This window comes from Lissotriton vulgaris, chromosome 5, assembly GCF_964263255.1.
Source record: "Lissotriton vulgaris chromosome 5, aLisVul1.2, whole genome shotgun sequence".
NCBI lineage: Eukaryota > Metazoa > Chordata > Amphibia > Caudata > Salamandridae > Lissotriton > Lissotriton vulgaris.
This window is the reverse complement of record NC_141693.1, coordinates 1,510,513,898-1,510,520,437: the sequence shown is the minus strand read 5'-3', so window position 1 is coordinate 1,510,520,437 and position 6,540 is coordinate 1,510,513,898.

The window sequence follows — 6,540 nt, the reverse complement described above, 5'->3', positions numbered from 1 at the left end:
ATACCAAAGCTGGACAATACAAGGCCCGGACAACTCGCCTACATGCTTCATTGACCATCGGAGGCCAGACTCCGTAATTATGCAGGCTGCACAGAGAAGAGCTAATAACCCTGCAGCCTAGTGTCCTGCACCTCCTGATAAGGAAGGCTGCTGACTAGATAATATTGGAAAGAGGTTTTCTGCTCTTGCGGCAACCTCTATAAGAGCTTCCAACGCTATGGCCATCTTGGGAAGGTATCACTGGCAGATGTGGCCGTACATTTCTGCATTATTGGAACATCTTCCGGAGAATAAGAGAAAGGAAGCAATGGATATTTTGTCTGAAAGGGAAAGAACTTCTGTTGAACTAATAAAAAAAATCGCTATGAATGCCTCTTCCACTGCTTTTCGTCAAATGGCAGGAGCAGCGGTTTTGCGACTCCATGTTGTGTTACGATTTAGATACCCATACATAGGTTTCCCGAATCATGCCCTTTTATAGGCACAACTCACATTGCCCTTATTTGGGCATAGAATCCTAATCCTTATTTAGGCATCAGACATGCTATCAAAATACGGGTATGGTCACCTATATCCGTCCATCCCACGTCACAACGAGTTCTTAGAAACCAGACCCTTTAGCCATGGGACATTCGATGCTTGGATTATTGATTTCTCCAAGAACTCATTTATTATGCATAAACAACTACTCCTTAGGGGTTCATTCATGACGTCTTCTCTGTCCGACTGCCAATAACATTCCTAGGCACCTTCCAGGTATAAATATACCTTCATTTACCATGGCAAATGACGGCTCGGCTCAGCTACACAGCTCGATAAGGCTTGCCACTGCAAGTTCGGAAGGAATTTGAGTCCCCACCTGAAGCACTGACCAAACGCCCATGTATCTATTTCTGTGTACCTCTGAAGAAACTAAGCATGCGCGATTGACTGACTGAAACTGTAATCTATTGCTTCCACGATTCTGAGAACTGTTCCGATTCTAAGGGGAAACAAAGTTTTCATGTTTATGCGGTTGTCAGAAACAAATCCCTTCTTGTTTATTCGAGAAGTTTCTAGTGATCTCTGAGTTCGCTGGCACACAAATAATTAAGTTTACTATACTTGAGAGGAGTATACTGACCTTCGTCCTATGCAAAAACTATAGTGTATGTTATTCCAATACGCAGAGCCTATAGGGGAAATAGGAACTACACTACATGGCGCCCAACGGTTTGGTAAGGCACTAATTTAACGCTAGATACTAAAGTAACTAAGTTGTGTGTTTTTTCAGAGACCCATACTCATAATACTCCATAAGACGTCTGGAGTGGGTATGGATAATATCTTCCATAGCGGAGTAGGGTAAAATCCTATGTATTAGCTGTTTGGTTTGTTCAACGTTGAAGGATACAGTGTTCCAAAAATGTTGTGCACCTTATCTTTGTTCCCTTGAAACTTGCTCTGCATTTTTCATTAAACAATGTCCGATAACAAGACTAACACCGTGAACGGTGGAGTTGCGGCTGACCCAGTCGTAACGGGTTTTAATCATACAGGTTTTAATAAAACCGATTAGGAGGCTATAAACATCCCTCCTTATCTAAGGAAAGCCATCACTCTAAAAGTTATATAACATGGCCTAACACCGAGAGGTGGTAGAGCAGTTTTTGTGATACAGGCACATGAATCTTTTCAGACAGAGGTGTTCTATTCATGGATAACATTCCCAGAATCAAATCCAGTAACACATACGTTTCACTTCTATAAAGAAGATGAACCACCTGAGGAATATATTCCTTTCAAGGATGTTGAAATTCCACTCACATACCAGGAGCATAATCTCTTTTTTAAAGGCACATTAAACATTTCAATCACATTACCAGGCTCGGTCCACTAGGTAGACCAGGAGCAACATGGCTGATTTTAGCCGGCTACACACCTTATCCTGACATTGAAGCAATGTCAGATGAGGAACTACTTAATCAAATACCAGAATGTATAGAATTACACAGTTAAATCACAACTGCCTGAAGGTCCTAAAAAAGACTTTATTAAACGCAATCCTACATCTTCTAAAAAGAAGCGGGATAATAACAAACAACATTCAAAAGAGAAACGTTCTCAATCCCGAGGTAGGTCTCCTCAAAAGGAGCCCTCTGAAAGGAGGGATAACCTCAGGAATAGGGATAATTTGAGAAAACCTGACAGGTATCAATATACTGATACACGTTCCTCTCGTACCTTTCAGATATCGTCACAGACCTCCAAAAGAAGAGGACAGTCAGATCACAAAGAAGAACGTGTGAAGTCCAAAGACGATCAACACGTTCAGAAAAACAAACCCAAACCTCAATTCTCCAAAAAGAAAGTAGCAGGTCTGAAGATCAGACATGCCGACAATTCTGAGAACACACCTCAAGAACGGAGAATGAACTCAGGCAATGCTGAACAGTGCAGCCGAAGTAACAATAGCTCGCCAGAACCTGAAGGAACTTCTGGAGACAGTGGACTTGAATGAATACATACAAGTAGAGACTGTAGACACGAGGATTAGTTCTCCACAAAAGTTATATGAAATAACACTCCGGATGCAGGGAGACTTACCAAGAAAAGTGAAAACACTCTTTTGGGAGAGACCTCCAAAGGGTTATGATGTACTTCTAGCAGAACAGGACTGGTCACCAGAATTTGTCAGGGAGTGCCCACATGGCGAAGACATCATTATAACAAAACGGAACCGGGTTAGATCCCTGTACAAGATGCACAGCCATGGATGCATCAAATGAATCAAAGTCTTCATTTTAATCCTCTATTTTGTCTTTTAAAATATTTGCTCCATATATTTCTCAGCCATTTACTCCATATTTTCAATTCATTTTACACATTCGGCTTCCCATTGGAAAGATTCAGAAGAGTGAGACGTTTCCATCAGTCAGGATAATTTATTAAAATCCAATGCATTTCGGTAATGTTCACTTCGTCAGGGATATCTTTTTGTGCTTAATGTTTGCCTCTTTACTTGAATGCTCACTTTCTTCATCACAGTAACAGCGTGCAACCTTGATAGTGCTTCACCCAGTGCTCTTGGAATACATCAAAAGAAAACGGAACCGGATCCCTGTACAAGATCCACAGCCATGGATGTATCAAATGAATCCAAGTCTTCATTTTAATCCTCTATTTTGTCTTTTAAATTATTTACTCCATACATTTCTCAACCATTTACTCCATATGTTGTGCACCTTATCTTTGTTCCCTTGAAACTTGCTCTGCATTTTTCATTAAACAATGTCCGATAACAAGACTAACACCGTGAACGGTGGAGCCGCGGCTGACCCAGTCGTAACAGGTTTTAATCATACAGGTTTTAATAAAACCGATTAGGAGGCTATAAACATCCCTCCTTATCTAAGGAAAGCCATCACTCTAAAAGTTATATAACATGGCCTAACACCGAGAGGTGGTAGAGCAGTTTTTGTGATACAGGCACATGAATCTTTTCAGACAGAGGTGTTCTATTCATGGATAACATTCCCAGAATCAAATCCAGTAACACTCTTTTGGGAGAGACCTCCAAAGGGTTATGATGTACTTCTAGCAGAACAGGACTGGTCACCAGAATTTGTCAGGGAGTGCCCACATGGCGAAGACATCATTATAACAAAACGGAACCGGGTTAGATCCCTGTACAAGATGCACAGCCATGGATGCATCAAATGAATCAAAGTCTTCATTTTAATCCTCTATTTTGTCTTTTAAAATATTTGCTCCATATATTTCTCAGCCATTTACTCCATATTTTCAATTCATTTTACACATTCGGCTTCCCATTGGAAAGATTCAGAAGAGTGAGACGTTTCCATCAGTCAGGATAATTTATTAAAATCCAATGCATTTCGGTAATGTTCACTTCGTCAGGGATATCTTTTTGTGCTTAATGTTTGCCTCTTTACTTGAATGCTCACTTTCTTCATCACAGTAACAGCGTGCAACCTTGATAGTGCTTCACCCAGTGCTCTTGGAATACATCAAAAGAAAACGGAACCGGATCCCTGTACAAGATCCACAGCCATGGATGTATCAAATGAATCCAAGTCTTCATTTTAATCCTCTATTTTGTCTTTTAAATTATTTACTCCATACATTTCTCAACCATTTACTCCATATTTTCAATTCATTTTACACATTCGGCTTCCCATTGGAAAGATTCAGAAAAGTGAGACGTTTCCATCAGTCACAATAATTTATTAAAATCCAATGCATTTCGGGAATGTTCCCTTCGTCATGGATATCTATAAATACAAATTTACAGAAAAGACAGTCAATATTAACATCGTATTCCTCACCCGATTATCAAACGTAAATACTACGTGTTTTTTCATGCTCTACCTAATGTGTTCATAGTTCAGCTCTACCTAATGTGTTCATAATTCAATCACAACATGCATCATGGACATATGCTCAGCTTTTTACCAGAAAAATACTTCAGTACAAAGCATATACGAACTGCAAATTACTACACTGTCTTATTGCACCCCTGCGTGTTTTCCCACTACATAGTCACTACGCCAGATTTCTTCCTTTACCCCACCTACCCTGCATGCTTCTAACTCACCAACTAAACTTCTCAGTTCTTCAAACCACAATATGCTTACCGCGACTCCTTATTCCTAGCTGCCCCGTACTTCATTTCAGCTTCATTGCAACTTTTCCCAGCGCTGCTGACCATGTTAAAAGTGCTATTTTTCGGGCCTTCATTGCTTCTCAGGGTAGGTGGGGTGAAGGGAGAAATCAGCGTAGTGACTATGTAGTGGGAAAACACGCAGGGGTGCAATAAGACAGTGTAGGAAGTTGCAGTTCGTATATGCTTTGTACAGAAGTATTTTTCTCGTAAAAAGCTGGGCATACATCCATGATGCATGTTGTGATTGAATTATGAACACATTAGGTAGAGCCTGCAAAATCACGTAGTATTTACGTTTGGTAATCGGGTGAGGAATACGATGTTAATATTGACTGTCTTTTCTGTAAATTTGTATTTATAGATATCCCTGACGAAGGGAACATTCCCGAAATGCAATGGATTTTAATAAATTATCGTGACTGATGGAAACGTCTCACTCTTCTGAATCTTTCCAATGGGAAACCGAATGTGTAAAATGAATTGAAAATATGGAGTAAATGGTTGAAAAATGTATGGAGTAAATAATTTAAAAGACAAAATAGAGGATAAAAATGAAGACTTTGATTCATTTGATGCATCCATGGCTGTGCATCTTGCACAGGGATCTAACCCAGTTCCGTTTTGTTTTGATGTATTCCGAGCGCACTGGGCGAAGCGCTATCAAGGTTGCACGCTGTTACTGTGATGAAGAAAGTGAGCATTCAAGTAAAGAGGCAAACATTAAGCACTAAAAGGTGTGCATTCCACCACCTAAACTGAAGACATCATTATGCCAGCTTTCTTTAACCATGTTTCAGTACATTTAAAATATACTTATGCCAGGAAATGGGCAGTTGCCCAAACCCCAGCATTATACAGAAATCATGTAGGATGGGATGAGGACTCACCTCACCACAAGATCCAGTTGAAAAATCAACTTACTGCTCAAAGGCAGTATCCAATTAAGCAAGACACTAAACAACCGGCCAGGGAGATTAAGTATGGGTGGAAAATCCGTTCCGCTCGCGGATTTTGCGGATTTTCGGTAAATTCGCAATCCGCGAGATTCGCGAATTTCCCGCAAAATCCGCAAATCCGCGAGCAGCGGATTTTATGGCTTGCTCGCACTGTTCGCGTGAGTTCGTGGCTTCCCAGTTCAACTTCGCGCCCCGCGAATAAGCGCTAAATTGCAGAAATACGATCTTAGCAAAACTGAAACTACTTACCAGGTTCAAAAGTTCAAGCTCATCATTAGTAGCCATTTCCTGTAGTGCTTCCTGAGGGGTCCCTCCAGAGTTCAGTTGCCTACTTGCAACTATTATGTGACCCTGCTCTGACCCTCAGAATAGTTACACAAAGGTCCTGAATTACAGCTAAGGCAGACAAGCAGGAGCCAGGCTGGAAGTTCAAATCCAGTGACACATTAATCAGCCCCTAATTCATTATTGTCAGTTGGGGCAGGGCAGGTGTTGTAACTAATTTTGCAACAATGAAAGCACTTAGCAAGTGCAAAAGATCACTAATCAGGAAGCACTAAGGAAGCAGGTGCCAGCTAAAAAAATATTCTGTGACACATTAATCAGCCCCAAATTAATTCAGGTCACTTGAGGCAGGGAAGGTGTGCTTTGCTTTGCCACAATAATGTACACTGGACAACCAGAGGGTGCTGTGATGAAACAGAGGGTGGCATGGGTGGGCCAGAGGGTGGCATGAGTAGTCAGAGAGTGGCAGTGGTGACAGAGAGTGGCAGTGATGAAGAAGAGTGTCCCAAACAGGCTGGACACGTACAAACAACAAGTTCGCAAAACTTGCGACCCGACAGGTAAGTTCGCGTTTGCGAAATTGTACAAAACCCTCGCGAACTGGCAGAAACCCGCGCAAACACAAAAAAAAAA